This window comes from Thalassophryne amazonica, chromosome 10 (assembly GCF_902500255.1).
Source record: "Thalassophryne amazonica chromosome 10, fThaAma1.1, whole genome shotgun sequence".
Taxonomy (NCBI): Eukaryota; Metazoa; Chordata; class Actinopteri; order Batrachoidiformes; family Batrachoididae; genus Thalassophryne; species Thalassophryne amazonica.
Window position 1 is genome coordinate 90,893,146 of NC_047112.1, and position 16,526 is coordinate 90,909,671.

The following is a 16,526-nucleotide window of genomic DNA, read 5'->3' on the forward strand; positions in this document are numbered from 1 at the left end:
GTGCTGTGGACGAGCATTTAACTTGTTCCCTCCTCCATCGATATAGACAAGGCTCTCCGGTGCTAGTTAAAGGCGCTGAATTTGAAAAATCCACCCAAATGTCCCTATGTCTGTTCTTTTTATTTTGTGGAGAAAAAACCCGCACCACTGCATCCTTGCCCAGAAAAATAGTTGGACTATAACGCTCTGTTGAAGAAGCCATGGCGGATGCTAGTGAGACAAATGGGTAAGCTGTGTTTGTAGCGTTAGCTGCTATCTAATTTACTCACTTTCTGACGTTTGATACAACCAAGCACTACATGAAATAACGCCATACGTATATTAACATTACGTAATCTTGGCATTACGGAACTACTTGTCGGGTAGTATTTTAACTTGATTCAAGGAGGCTTCGGTGCTTTTATAGTTCCTCATAGCCAAACCGTCCACACAAAGTAGTTAACAATATCTGCATACATCATCGAGGGTCACTTTTTCATGTCATCTTCCCACTCTCTTATGACCAGTTGGTGAGCCAGAGTCGTTCCCTTTGAGCTTTTCAAAAAGTTTTTTGTTTCTACCCATGTAATATCTTCCATTTTTCTATACTGAAAATACAGCTTAGCGGAAGTCCTAAGCCAAAATGGAAATGCCTCTGTTGTAAAAGTGGGCGGAGTTGAATAAGGTGAATAACTTTTACGCATAAGTTTATATTGCAATATATAACGTTACCGTGAAAGGATTCAATTTATACCGGAATTCGCCCTATTGACGTTTCAAATCCCGCAAAACGTCGAAGAGGTCGCTGCTCTGCGAGATCTCAGTAACATTGAGAACTGCATTGAGATGCCCCCTTCAGGCTGCACTTTAACCGCTGCACACGGACCACACCATTAACATCACAACATAAAACTATTTTTATATTGTGCCTAAAACTCTCATGAATATATTCTCTGGGTTTATAGACGTTGTTATTGCATTTGTTTTATGTAAACATGCGAGAATCACAGTCTGCTTCGGCGTTATTTTCAATGGGAGTTCCTCTGAACTACGTTCGCTTCCTGATCATGTCGTTCTGGGGGGAAGTGAGGTTTGCTCTTTAACGTCTTGATTATTGTTCTTTACAACACTGTTTGTCCTCTTTGTTCCAGACTTATATATATGTCTGAAATTCGGTTTGCGTTTATTAAATTCCACACAGATTAAACGTAGCAGACACAGATTGTTATAATTGTTTTAGCAAGTTTTCAGGGTATCATGCATGCAGTTTCTTATTAACGCAACGAAAAGCATAAAACATTACATTTTTCTAGTATAATATTCATTTACAATTGTCATCATGTGGATTCTGTATATGTTCTTTGACTGCAGTGACTCTGGCACGCAAGGGATTATGGGATACGTCAATAGGGCAAATATGAATTTTAGGTCATATCGCCCAGCCCTAATAGCTATCACTCAAAGCAACCAGGCCCTCAATTATTCATATGCAGCTTAAAATATCTTAAACTGATGAGTTATAAAAATCTCCCTCCAAAAAACGTTTTCAAAAATGGGGACCTGGCTGTAAATGTTCATTTCTTTAACATGAAATTCAAACGTGTACTCATAAAAGTCACAGGCAGCGTGGGGCTGCTCGGACAGCAGTTTTTGTTTGGTTTGGTAACAGACTCAGTGACCCACATTCTTATCTAACACTGTTCGTTAGCCAGCTAGCTCACACGCTCGCCGCACTTAGAAAGTCGCTACTCAGCGGAATAGAACGGATATATCTCCTTTTTCCCTCTCGTGACGGTGCGTGGACAGTTTGCGTCATATATCACAGTGAGTGTGTCAACAATGTTTAACTTGTTTTTTTTTCCTTATTTTTGACGTTAGTACGTAAGCTAGGTGGAGTTAGCAACACCGGCCGGTGTTTACTAGTCATTCAGCAGGTAATTAACAGGTAATTAACGCTGTCTAACAACTATGTTTTCCGAATTCTGTTGTTTTGTCATGTTTGTTGAATTGCTGCCCCACTCACCAGACATGGATTTGATAAGTATCTTCATGAACTCGTGCTGTTATATGGAAAGCTTGCTTAATAAACTTCTACATACGAAATTATGGAATCACCGGCCTCGGAGGATGCTCATTCTGTTTAATTTTGTAGAAAAAAAGCAGATCACAGACATGACACAAAACTAAAGTCATTTCAAATGGCAACTTTCTGGCTTTAAGAAACACTATAAGAAATCAGGAAAAATAATTGTGACAGTCAGTAACAGTTACTTTTTTAGACCAAGCAGAGGGGAAAAAATATGGACTCACTCAATTTTGAGGAATAAATTATGGAATCACCCTGTAAATTTTCATCCCCAAAACTAACACCTGCATCATATCAGATCTGCTCGTTAGTCTGCATCTAAAAAGGAGTGAACACACCTTGGAGAGCTGTTGCACCAAGTGGACTGACATGAATCATAGCTCCAACAGAGAGATGTCAATTGAAAACAAAGGAGAGGATTATCAAACTCTAAAAGAGGGTAAATCATCACGCATTGTTGCAAAAGATGTTGGTTGTTTCACAGTCAGCTGTGTCTAAACTCTGGACCAAATATAAACAACATGGGAAGGTTGTTAAAGGCAAACATGCTGGTAAACCAAGGAAGACATCAAAGCATCAAGACAGAAAACTTAAAGCAATATGTCTCAAAAATTGAAAATGCACAACAAAACAAATGAGGAACGAATGGGAGGAAACTGGAGTCAACGTCTGTGACCGAACTGTAAGAAACCGCCTAAAGGAAATGGGATTTACATACAGAAAAGATAAACGAAAGCCATCATTAACACCTAAACAGAAAAAAACAAGGTTACAATGGGCTAAGGAAAAGCAATCGTGGACTGTGGGTGACTGGATGAAAGTCATATTCAGTGATGAATCTCAAATCTGCATTGGGCAAGGTGATGATGCTGGAACTTTTGTTTGGTGCCGTTCCAGTGAGATTTATAAAGATGACTGCCTGAAGAGAACATGTAAATTTCCACAGTCATTGATGATATGGGGCTGCATGTCAGGTAAAGGCACTGGGGAGATGGCTGTCATTACATCATCAATAAATGCACAAGTTTATGTTGATATTTTGGACACTTTCCTTATCCCATCAATTGAAAGGATATTTGGGGATGATGAAATCATTTCTCAAGATGATAATGCATCTTGCCATAGAGCAAAAACTGTGAAAACATTCCTTTCAAAAAGACACATAGGGTCAATGTCATGGCCTGCAAATAGTCCGGATCTTAATCCAATTGAAAATCTTTGGTGGAAGTTGAAGAAAATGGTCCATGACAAGGCTTCAACCTGCAAAGCTGATCTGGCAACAGCAATCAGAGAAAGTTGGAGCCAGATTGATGAAGAGTACTGTTTGTCACTCATTAAGTCCATGCCTCAGAGACGGCAAGCTGTTATAAAAGCCAGAGGTGGTGCAACAAAATACTAGTGATGTGTTGGAGCGTTCTTTTGTTTTTCATGATTCCATAATTTTTTCCTCAGAATTGAGTGATTCCATATTTTTTTCCCTCTGCTTGGTCTAAAAAAGTAACCGTTACTGACTGCCACAATTTTTTTTCCTGATTTCTTATAGTGTTTCTTAAAGCCAGAAAGTTGCCATTTGAAATGACTTTAGTTTTGTGTCATGTCTGTGATCTGCTTTTTTTCTACAAAATTAAACAGAATGAACATCCTCCGAGGCCGGTGATTCCATAATTTTTGCCAGGGGTTGTACTACACATTGGACAGGTTTAGAGACGCAGATAAAATTAATAATAATAATAAAGTCCATTTAAAAGGCGCCTTTCTTGACACTCAAGGACACTATCTGTACAACTTAAAATCCAATAAAAGAAACAACAATAAAATCAATACAACAGACAGAGCAATATGCATCAAGAGGAATAAGCAGTCATAAACAGATACATTTTGAGTTGTGATTTGAAAAGGGGAAATGAATCATTGTTTCTGATTGTATGACAGAAGTATTGTAATCCTATTATAATAGTCACACCGCTTCTGTTGAAAGAGTCCTAAAAATGAACCTATAATCTTAATCAATATGCTAGCTTTATAGGCTAAGTTAGCTGCAAATAACATAAATTATGTTTGATCTGGTAGCTTTAAGGCGCGTGCTTGTGCCATAGACTGTAAAAATAACAGATAAACCCTCCATGATGTCATCCGTAGGTTTTCTGAAGAGGTGCCCTGCATTGCAATACTTAGTACATACTACCCAAATGGCTTCTGATGCATATTTTTTGTAGAATGTCAGGGCCCCTTGGATGCCATCACCATTTTAATGTAGGCCCATTATCTTTGAATCTTCCTGGGAAGTTCTTTGGTCATCAGGTTTTAATTGCATCGTGAGGTATTGTAGTCTGTTTGCACACTATCGAGGTACTACATCATCCAAGTGCTATCATCCAATACTTCAGTACTTCACTTTTACACAATAGTTTCTATGTGGTAGCTGAATAATAATAATAATGGTTATTTATCCTTTTTGTGTTTTTCCATGCATGACTTCAGAGAGAGGAGAAGGAATGTCACTGCTATTTTTCTTTTATACATTGGTTGAAAGAGTTTTGCAAGAGCTTCAGGCGCATAATCCAATTTGGTTCCACCCTGATTTAGTCTGTAGTCATTTTCTGACAGAGTAATTAATGGTGTCTGCTGCAGTATACTGAAAGATGACATCCACTGACAGCAACATGAGCTGAAAAAAATTCCTTTTGCCAGAAGATTGTTTTTTCTTTCAGACTGATTTTTCTCAGAGGATTTACCTCTTGAAAACGAGCCTGGATTTGTCATTTATAATTGATGTGCATGGTCTTTTTCTGCCACACTTAAAAATAATCTTTCATTATATGCATGAGTGTAGGCTACGCACAGTTAACAAATGAGGCCAATATTGACATGGTCCTTCAAAATAAATAAATTTGATATTAACTAATTCTGTTGCTTACTTTTTAAAAGAGCACATCCTCCTGCAGGCTCTTGACTGGGGCTATTGAGTTCTGGAAGCACTGGAAGATAAACTAGCTGTGGAGTGACATGGTTTTCATACTGTGTCTTGTCATTTTTAATTATTGTATGCAACAAAGATCTATATTTTTAATTTTTGAAGTAATAGCTGTTGTGACACTGAAAAGATTTTTGCTTTTCAACTTTTTTAACTACATTGGTTGGACAAGTGCATGCAATGACTGCCAACTAGGTCACATTTGGCCATGTGCAAAAAGTAATAAAACAAAGCCATTGGATTTAATTTATGTTATTTGTTATTCTGGCCTAGTTTAAAATAATATATGAAATACTTCATCTTACTGTGACGTGTCAGCCAAAATTGCAATTAAAGGTCTATGTGGGCCCCAGATGATTTTCAGAGTGGGTCCTGGAATGGCCCACTTTGAAATAGAATATTTTATATACATTCACCCCATGTTCAAATATCATACATAAATGGATAAAATAATTATAAGGATTATTGTTTATACAAATTGTCACTTTTACAGGCAGTCTTAAAATGGACACATGAACATTTACAAGTCACTAAATACGTCTTGGACTTCATTAACAGCAGGTGTTAAGAAATACAAAAAGTATGGCACTTTATGTTAGATCTATCTTGAAGAGGCCATTTTTAAATCCTTTGGCTGTGCAAGAGGGAGACTACTGAGAAAAACTACCAAGACACCCGTGACAACTGAGAGTTACAGACCTGAGTAGATGTAATTGGACAAACTGTGGAATGACATGCTTAATGATATCATACCGTATTGCCACTTATAACATTTATAAAATATTTCTCATCTTCCACTTTGCAAGAACACGCTAATAGTGCTGTTTGCTGTTCAAATAAAACTAAAGGTGATACGTGACTACAATATAACAAAGCCCATTTTGCAGTGGGAAGTGCGCAGCAGTTTTGTTAATGTGATCTGTGGAAGCTTCGTGATACAGATATTTTACAATAATTGTGAGTTGTAATGTTCTAAACTGCTCATTTGTAATAGTGATTATTGTCTGTTCTACAGGTGAGATTCTTTACTAAAATGAACACCGAGTCATCGGTCATGAAGTAACTCGGTGGTCGAACTGTCCATCACTAAAAAAGAAAAGGTAAGCCAATCTAGTATAAACTTGCTGATTGTTTTGCTCTACGATGCTGGAGACCATGTCAGGGTCATGTCTGGGAGTAAGAGGTGGGACTCTGTGGAACTACCTTGGGATCTGGATGGTAACTACCCAGACAGACAACTGGTTCATCCCCATTTCTCCAAAGTAACAATCTGTTGCAGTCAAGTGAAACGTGGGCTGCCATGGGCCTTCTACCACTGCTTGGGTCCACAACAGTGACACACCTGCGTGCTGGATCATGCAAACAGAAATGTGCCAAATGGCCAATAGAATATAATGTGCTACAAAGTATTTGAGGAATAGACAAAGTCATATTTTCACATAAAGTCAAGTTAAACTCATTTGATTTTTAGTGCAGTTTTCTACAACTTGCTCCTAAATCTAAGCTTGACTTCTTTTGGTCACAAAAATAAGTTGCTTCTTGTCTGGGTAGCTGGATGGTCAGCATGATTATTTTGTGTGTACCAGATAAGTCCAGGGCTTTTGGACAGTTGTAGTCATCCTTGGTCACACGTCTTCCCTTGGCAATCGTCATTCTGAACTATGGTGGCCCACTTGGCACTGGTATGAGAGCCCTCACTGAGTTAGTGCTCTGCAGGAACTAGGGATGGGACGACTAGTTGTAATAGTCGACTATGACTAGCTAACATCTGACTTGTCGACTATTTTTTCTGAGTCGACTCGTCAAAAGCCATTTATTAACTTCATTTAACCCTTAAAATAATAGACCTGCTGGAGCTGCCACCACTCCCTTCACTTAGTGAAGGAAGGAAGTGTTCATGAATGTTTTCCTATTCAGGATTTGTCTTTAGGTAAGAACAAATCCTATAAACACGCAGGAGAACTCTTACGTACTGGGCAGCTGTTGCCTCCAGTGCTGACATGTTGTCACATGATGGAGGATTATCATCATTTTCCCTGGTGGAAGTCACTGAGGTAGTCAAACAACTCTGCAGTGGCAAGGCCCTCGGGGTTGATGAGATCAGTCCAGAAATGCTGATGGCTTTGGGTGTGGAGGGACTGTCTTGGATGAGACATCTCTTCAACATTGCGTTGATGTCTGGGAAAGTGCCTAAGTAGTGGAAAACTGGGATGGTGGTCCCCATATTTAAGCAGGGGGACCAGAGAGTGTGTGCCAATTACAGGGGCATCACACTACTCAGCCTCCCTGGTAAAGTCTACTCCAGGGTGCTGGAAAGGAGGGTTCGGTCGATATTCGAACCTCTGATTGAAGAGGAGCAATGTAGGTTCTGTCCTGGTCGTGGAACAGCCGACCAGTTCTTCACTCTCACAAGGATCCTGGAGGGTGTCTGGGAGTATGCCCATCCAGTCTACATGTGTTTTGTGGACTTGGAAAAGGTGTATAATCGGGTAGCCCGGGAGATACTGTGGGAGGTACTGCAGGAGTATGGAGTGAGGGGGTCTCTTCTCAGGGCCATCCAATCTCTTGTTATGTGCTGACGTGGGTCAGAGAACCGAACCAGCATCTGACAATGGCCCAGCGCTAAATAACCAGAAAGCGGTTCCAAGAAACAAATTTATTCCCCCTCATGTGCAATAATCCGTGTACAACATAAATAGTCAGCTGTCTTGGCAAGGTGAAGGACGGCGCGCTCTCCAGCGCCCAAATGGATCAAAGCCCGGCACTTCTGGACTCAGATTCACCGCCGAACACCCCCCAGGTGAATACGACAAACTGACTCTCTGATGTGTGCTGACAGCATGTGTCCCTCACCCGTCCTCCTTCACAGGCACGATGTGTCAAACCCTGGCGCGGTCCTCAGCGTCTCACAACCGAACATCACAAGGTCGAGTTCCCGGCAATTCTGCTCAAATCACTCATGGCTTAAATACAGAACACCATCTCTCTGATGAGGGTGAAGGACTCTTCCGCCAGCACCTTCTCCACAGAAAAAAACAGTTTGCATACGACCCGGAGAGCAAAGAAAAGAAAACAGCACCCAAATGTCCAGCCAAACCCCCCAACACACAACATCTCTGTGCTCACAAAGTAAGAGCTGTGTTTGGCAGTAAGTCGGACTCATGTCCGGTGGGTGTTGGCCTCTGCCAGGGCTGCACCTTGTCACCAGTTCTGTTTGTGATATTCATGGACAGGATATCGAGGCGTAGTTGGAGGGATGAGGGTCTTCAGTTTGGTGGGCTCAGGGTCTCATCACTGCTTTTTGCAGATGATGTGGTCCTGTTGGCTTCATTGGCCTGTGACCTCCAACACTAACTGGATCGGTTTGCAGCCGAGTGTGAAGTGGCTGGGATGAGGATCAGCACCTCTAAATCTGAGGCCATGGTTCTCAGCACGAAGCCGATGGATTGCCTACTCCGGGTAGGGAATGTGGTCTTGCTCCAAGTGAAGGAGTTCAAGTACATTGGGGTCTTGTTCATGAGTGAGGGAACAATGGAGTGTGAGATTGGCCGGGGAATCAGTGCAGCAGGGGCGGTATTGCATTCGCTCTACCGTACTGTTGTGACGAAAAGGGAGCGGAGCCAAAAGGCGAGGCTCTCAATCTAGTGGTCAATCTTCGTTCCTACTCTCACTTATGGTCATGAGGGCTGGGACATGACCGAAAGAATTAGATCACGGGGACAAACAGTCGAAATGGGCTTCCTCAAGACTGTGGCCGGTGTCTCTCTGAGAGATAAGGTGAGAAGCTCGGTCTTCCATGGGGAACTTGGAGTAGAGCCATGGCTCCACGTTGAAAGGAGCCAGCTGAGGTGGTTCGGGTATCTGATAAGGATTCCCCCTGGACACCTCCCTAGGGAGGTGTCCCAGGCATGTCCATCTGGGAGGAGACCCCGGGGAAGACCCAGGACTAGGTGGAGAGATTATCACTCTGGCCTGGGAACACCTTAGGATCCCCCAGTCAGAGGTGGTCAGTGTGGCCCGGGAAAGGAAAGTCTGGGGTCCCCTGCTAGAGCTGTTGCCCCCGTGACCTGATCCCAGATAAGTGGTTGAAGATGAGAGCGAGTGATGTTGTCATATTGGTTGCATTGTCTGCTTATGTGAAATTCATTAAAATACAGTATTGCAGTGATATTTCCATGATATCTCTGTTCATTATTATATATAACGTTTTGGTAATTTACACAACATTTTTTATATTAAAATATATTAAATGTACACTGTAAAAATGATAGCCCCATTAAGTTAAGTGAAATTTTTTCTTCTCATTTACTCCACTTGTAATGGCAAGTTTAGGATATTGGACTCAAGTAAATATGTTTTCAGAATCTGACCTTAGAGCTCTCTATTTTTTTCTCTAATTGTGAGTTGAAACGAAGATTATTAGATTAAGATTTAAGGTGAGTTAACTGATATTCAGGTAACATTCTGAGCACGAAAGCTCACAGCGGAAAATCACGGCAGGTAACATTCTGAGCACGAAAACTCACAGCGGAAAATCATGGCAGGTAACATTCTGAGCATGAAAGCTCACAGCGGAAAATCACGGCAGGTAACATTCTGAGCACGAAAGCTCACAGTGGAAAATCACGGCAGGTAACGTTCTGAGCATGGCAGCTCACATCAGGAAAACACAACAGGTGACATCAGCTCCATAAATGGCAAGGGAGGCCAAACCAAGATAACTAAGTAGACAAAACATAAAGACCGGGTTACCGGCTGGGTGTGTTGTTGGAGCACCGGTGGAAACCCGGAAACAATTCAGAGATTCTGGCCCTGAATCAGTGGAAGATCTGAGATTAAATACTGGTGGTAATGAGGGGGATGACAGTCAGCTGTGAACACGCTGCTTTGCGGGAATGACAATCAGCTGTGAAGACGTCGCTCTGACATCTCCCATGTGCTGTCTTGACAGCAGGGGATGAGCTGTGATGTCACCCACAGCCGACGCCACCGTCCAAACAGAAAACTACCGCAGTCAGGTTCACCTTCACCTGGTAAAACAGACAGAGCAAGAACCAGGACAGACCAGACAGGAACCAGGGGCAAACCCCAACAGATGAATCTGACATAGAGTTTTCTTAAGAACCTTCTTAGGACCACCTTAAGAAGAACCCTAAGAAGATTCTTCGGAAGATATTGCTAAATGAGGCCCAATGTCTCATTGACTTCTCTTCCCTTTCCAAACACTGTTTTTTTTTTTTGTTTTTTTTTTTGTTTTGTTTTTTGTTTTGTTTTGATTTTTCAGTGACACTATAGGGATTTTTTTTTCAGTGAAGAAATACAGGAATGCAGGCAGGCTGGGTTGTTTTTTGTACTGTTGTGTGGGTACTTGCTTGCTCTGTAAGATGACACACTACATCATTGGCAGCAGGAAAGTGTTGTCTACAGAGTTGTGATTGTCAAAGGAGGAAAGTAGGGCATGAGGCCAGCAGGTCAGTGAAGCATAGACGACATCATAGTTATACAACCCCTGCTCTCTCAGTTATACAACCTTCATTCTGCAGTTACTGAAGGCTCTGCTGGTACAGTAGTACTAAGCATTTTCTTCACATCTGCTTTCATATCAATGATCTCATTATTTTTTAAAACTTTGTGGTCATCCCCCACCCTCCTGACTGTATTCTTATTAACACAAATATCGTTCAGACAGTGAAGTCCCAATATATATATATATATATATATATATATATATATATATATATATATATATATATATATATATATATATATATATATATATATATATATATATATATATTGGACTGATGAGAGTAAAATTGTTCTTTTTGGGTCCAAGGGCCGCAGACAGTTTGTGAGACGAACCCACAAACTCTGAATTCAACCCACAGTTCACAGTGAAGACAGTGAAGCATGGTGGTGCAAGCATCATGATATGGGCATGTTTCTCCTACTATGGTGTTGGGCCTATATATCGCATACCAGGTATCATGGATCAGTTTGGATATGTCAAAATACTTGAAGAGGTCATGTTGCCTTATGCTGAAGTTGGGCCTATATATCGCATACCAGGTATCATGGATCAGTTTGGATATGTCAAAATACTTGAAGAGGTCATGTTGCCTTATGCTGAAGAGGACATGCCCTTGAAATGGGTGTTTCAACAAGACAATGACCCAAAGCACACTAATAAAAGAGCAAAATCTTGGTTCCAAACCAACAAAATTAATGCCTCGCAGATGTGAAGAAATCATGAAAAACTGTGGTTATACAACTAAATACTAGTTAAGTGATTCACAGGATTGCTTAAAAAGCAGTTTGAACATAATAGTTTTGAGTTTGTAGCATCAACAGCAGATGCTACTATTATTGTGAACACCCCCTTTTCTACATTTTTTTTACTAATAGCCCAATTTCATAGCCTAAGAGTGTGCATATCATGAATGCTTGGTCTTGTTGGATTTGTGAGACTCTACTGAATCTACTGGTACCTTGTTTCCCATGTAACAATAAGAAATATACTCAAAACCTGGATTAATCTTTTTAGTCACATAGCACTACTGTTATTCTGAACACTACTGTATATATACACACACACACAGTGGGGCCAAAAAGTATTTAGTTAGCCCCTGATTGTGCAAGTTCTCCTACTTAGAAATATGAGACAGGTCTGTAATTTTCATCATAGGTACACTTCAACTATGAGAGACAAAATGAGAAAAAAAATCCAGGAAATCACATTGTAGGATTTTTAAAGAATTTCTTTGTAAATTATGGTGGAAAATAAGTATTTGGTCACCCACAAACAAGCAAGATTTCTGGCTCTCACAGACCTCTTCTATCCTCCACCTGTTACCTCTATTAATGGCACCTGTTGGAACTTATCTGTATAAAAGACACCTATCCACAGCCTCAAACAGTCAGACTCCAAAATGCCAAGACCAAAGAGCTGTCGAAGGACACCAGGAAGAAAATTGTAGACCTGCACCAGGCTGGGAAGAGTGAATCTACAATAGTCAAGCAGGTTGGTGTGAATAAATCAACTGTGGGAGCAATTGTAAGAAAATGGAAGACATACAAGAAACCACTGATAATCTCCCTTGATCTGGGGCTCCACGCAAGATGTCATCCCGTGGAGGTCAAAATGATCATTAAAATGGTAAGCAAAAATCCCAGAACTACATGGAGGAACCTGATGAATAACCTGCAGAGAGCTGGGACCAAATTAACAAAGGGTACACACTCAAATCCTGCAGTGCCAGGCGTGTCCCCCTGCTTAAGCCAGTACATGTCCAGGCCCATCTGAAGTTTGCCAGATAGCATATGGATGATCCAGAAAAGGATTGGGAGAATATCATGTGGTCAGATGAAACCAAAATAGAACTTTTTAGTAAAAACTTAACTAGTCATGTTTGGGGGAAGAAGAATGCTTCACAGCATATCTACTGTGAAGCATGGGGGTGGAAACATCATGCTTTGGGGCTGTTTTTCTGCAAAGGGGACAGGACAACTGATCCATGTGTAAAGGAAGAATGAGCGTGGCCATCTTTTGTGAGATTTTGAGCCAAAACCTCATTCCATCAGTGAGAGCATTGAAGATGCAACGTGACTGGGTCTTCCAGCATGACAGTGATCCCAAACACACCACTCAGGCAATGAAGGAGTGGCTCTCTAAAAAAGCATTTCATGGTCCTGGAGTGGCCAAGCCAGTCTCCAGACCTCAACCCCATAGAAAATTTGTTGAGGGAGTTGAAAGTGCATGTTGCCCAGTGACAGCCCCAAAACATCACTTCTCTAGAGGAGATGTGACTAATCAGAGACGATCAAAGATGGCGGAGGGTGCAGCACACGGTATTCCTGCTGTCCCTGCATTTGTTTCTTCTAGACTGAAACCAGAGATCTACACCACAGTGGACGGCAAAACTATTGTGGAAGATGAATTTTTGAACTTCCTTGTCGTGAAAGCTAGAACTTTAAGCCAGGATGAACTTATTTTACTGGCAGCAAACACGTTTGACTCTGAGTGGATTGAGGCCTCTAAAAAAATCCTGTTTGAGTTGTGCCCTACGACGCAGCATAACATCTCACATAAGGGAGCGCAAAAGGACATTAATAATATAAAGAGCTGTTTAAAAGTCATTAACGAATGCGGAGAAAATGTACCGCGTTTTGTATCTCATTATCTGGATGATCTGCCTCCTTTAACATTCTCAAGCATGGATGTTTGTGCCCTGCTTAAGAAGATGGCGCAGCTACAAGCAGACGTTGGGGCCATGCGAGGTGCGCTACAGATGCAAGTGGATATGTGCGCAGATCTACATGCGATTACAATCGATGTGAACCGCCGGGTGTGTAGCATGGAGAAGGCCGCGGATGAGACACGAAATGACGGCCTGGGCTCACATGCACCAGCGGCGCTGAGGGCCCCCTGCGGTGACAGAGGCTGCGCCACGGTGGATGCAGGCGCAGGGACCGCGCAGGTAATCCAGGCTATCGGGGGCGCTGCTGCTTCTCCCTGTGTGCAAGAAGAAGACGGAGCCCTAGTCGTTGGTGGCGGTGAGGAATCAACGACAGAAAAAGTGTTAAATCCTCCAGGATCTCCTAAGTGGAGTGATGTTGTTAAAAAGGGAAGGCGACAGCTTAATACGGGGACGCACGCGGCTGCACCTGGGGCGAAGAAATTGAGTAAGCGTCTGGCAATTGTGGACACTGGTGTAGCAAGCAACATAAAGAGGGTGACAACTAAGTTGATGAGTGTTTATGCCTCCAAATTCTCTCCTGACTTAGATGTACAGACACTAACTGACTTTATGCAAGAGCAACTTGGCCGTGAGGTGACGTGCCAGAAAATCGCCAGTGCTAATGATAGATTCTCCTCGTTTAAAGTTACGGCTGAGTGCAAAGATGTGGTGGAGATGTACAATCCAGAAATCTGGCCAGTGGGCACTTATGTACGGCGTTTTTATGAGCCACGTAACCGGTCCGCTGCTGGCCCCAAAGGAGCTGCTGTCGTTGCACAGACTAGCAGGGCCACATTAGTCTGTGGAGCGGAGGCGCAATAATTTTTAGATATGAGCCTGAAAGTAATTTCATACAACTGTCGTGGTCTGCGCACAGGACAGAGCGCAGAGGACAGGGCTCACCAGGTTGTTGTGGATCACCTGTTGAGTCAGTGTGATGTGCTGTGTTTGCAAGAGACATTTCTTACAAAGCAGGATTTGGAAAGTCTTAACTATTTAAACCATAATTTTCACAGCGTGGGGGAGTCTTGCGTGGATATTGGTGATGGAATAATACGAGGGCGCATCCCTGGTGGAGTAGCAGTTCTCTGGAACAAAAGGCTTGATTCATTTGTCAATGTATTAAGACTTGAAATGGACTGGTGTATAGCTGTTCAGATCACCTGTGATGGCAAGGAATGTGTTATTTTAAATGTGTACACTCCATATGAGAGTAATTTTAATGAAACTGAATATTTAAACAGACTTGCTTTTATTAATCCATTTGTGCAGGACAAATTCTTAAATGTGCTTGTAATTGGCGATTTTAACTCAGACATTATGGACCATAAATCAATATTCGCTAATCACTTGAGTCAGATTTGTGAGGACAATGGTTTAATACTGTCAACTAGACTTAGACTTAGACTTAGACAACTTTATTCATCCCACCAGGGGCAATTGGTTTCGGCAGCCTGCATACCGGCACATTAACATACAACAACAACAACAAAAACAAAAAACAGAATAAGATAAAAAAAATATATATATATACAACATCCATACATCCTCATACCTATACATCTACACCTCACAAAGAATTTAAAAGACGGATAACAGAAGGGATAAAGGATTTTAACAATCGATTCGTCCTGCAGACAGGTGAAACATAACGTCGACCCGAAGGCAACAGAGAAAATTCACCTGCTAGCACATGTCCGGAAGAAGACAAAATACATCTTGCCTTCCTTATCATTTGTTGTTCACAAAAACTAGCTAGGTCTCTAGTTTCCATTCCAATGATCTTTGAACATATCCTTGTAATACTATACAATCTATTTTTATCCTTCAGAGCCAAGCTGGAAAACCAGCAGATAAAAGAAAAACATAAAAGGCTTTCAATAAAAGACTGATAAAAGCGGCCCATGATAACAGGCCTAACAGAGAAGGAATTCAGTTTGCGCAGAAGGTACACTCTCTGTTGCCCACGTTTCACAATATCTGCCGTATTTACATCAAATTTCAACTTCTCATCAAAGAAAGTGCCTAAATATTTATATGCAGAGACTTTTTCCACGGCTTTACCATGAATAACAGTGTCCACAGCTGACCCTTTATTTCGTCTGAAATCAATTATTAACTCCTTCGTTTTGGATACATTTAAGTCCAAGTGATTTGCATCACACCATGAGACAAAATCAGTGAGGGCCTCCCCATGTTCTGACTCATCTCCCTGAAGGAGCGACAGCAAAGCAGTATCATCAGAAAACTTAACCAAATAACTGCCCTGCCTAACACTTCTGCATTCATCTGTATATAAAATAAAAAGTAAGGGGGAAAGGACACAGCCCTGTGGTGAGCCAGTGGACAAAACCACGGAGTCTGAAACACGTCCATTTACCAAGACTCTCTGCCTCCTATTAGTCAAAAAGTCTGACAACCATACAACAATCTGGTGGGGCAATTTAAAATCATACCTCAACCTCTTAACTAAAAGGTGTGGTTGCATCAGATTAAAAGCTGAGGAGAAGTCAGCAAATAAAAGCCGAGCATGAGCTCGAGGCTTCTCTAAATGCCTATAAAGACAGTTAAGAATGAAAAGCTTAGCATCCTCCACTCCTTTTCCCGCCTGATACGCAAATTGGAGTGGATCTATATTCCCCTCCATATTTGCTATTATCATATTCTTCATGATTTTCTCAAAGACCTTCATGCACAATGATGTAAGCGCTACGGGTCTGAAGTCATTAAACTGCTTAGGGAATGAATTTTTCGGGACAGGAATTATGAGTGATGATTTCCATAAGTCCGGTACTTGACCACAAATAAGTGACCTCCGAAAGATATAAAGGAGGACACTACTAAGTTGGTCAGCACAATACTTTAGTGTGCGTCCACAAATTCCATCTGGACCGCAAGACTTCCTTACTTAGAGCCCTCTTACCTGCAGACAGCGTCACCTACATAAGTGAGGCCTGGCACACTATGTCTTGGTTGGACCATTGCATAGCTACAGCAGATGCTCATGCATCTTTGACTGATATGAAAATATTTTATGAGCTTTCAACAGCTGACCATATTCCATTTGGAATGCAAGTTATTTGTCAGTTTTTACCTATATTGGAAATGTATAAAAATGAAAGTTGTCTGTCTTATGTGGATTGGACCTCTCTCACAGCAACTGAATTACAATCCTATTCTGTGATCACTGATGATCTTCTGAGAAATATGTACCTGCCCAGGGAAGCTCTTATGTGTAAGGATGCTAATT

At 41.5% G+C, this 16,526-nt stretch overlaps 1 protein-coding gene across 2 annotated transcripts in view; it reads left to right on the forward strand.

Annotated features, from left to right (window-relative positions):
• Positions 1–1,623: 1,623 nt before the first annotated feature.
• Positions 1,624–16,526, forward strand: part of clocka (clock circadian regulator a) — a 79,397-nt gene continuing 64,494 nt past the window's right edge. For both annotated transcript variants that reach the window (XM_034180497.1, XM_034180498.1), the window contains exons 1-2: positions 1,624–1,803; positions 6,055–6,139. The gene's annotated coding sequence lies outside the window, so the exon portion shown is untranslated. The remainder of the gene's footprint in view (positions 1,804–6,054; positions 6,140–16,526) is intronic.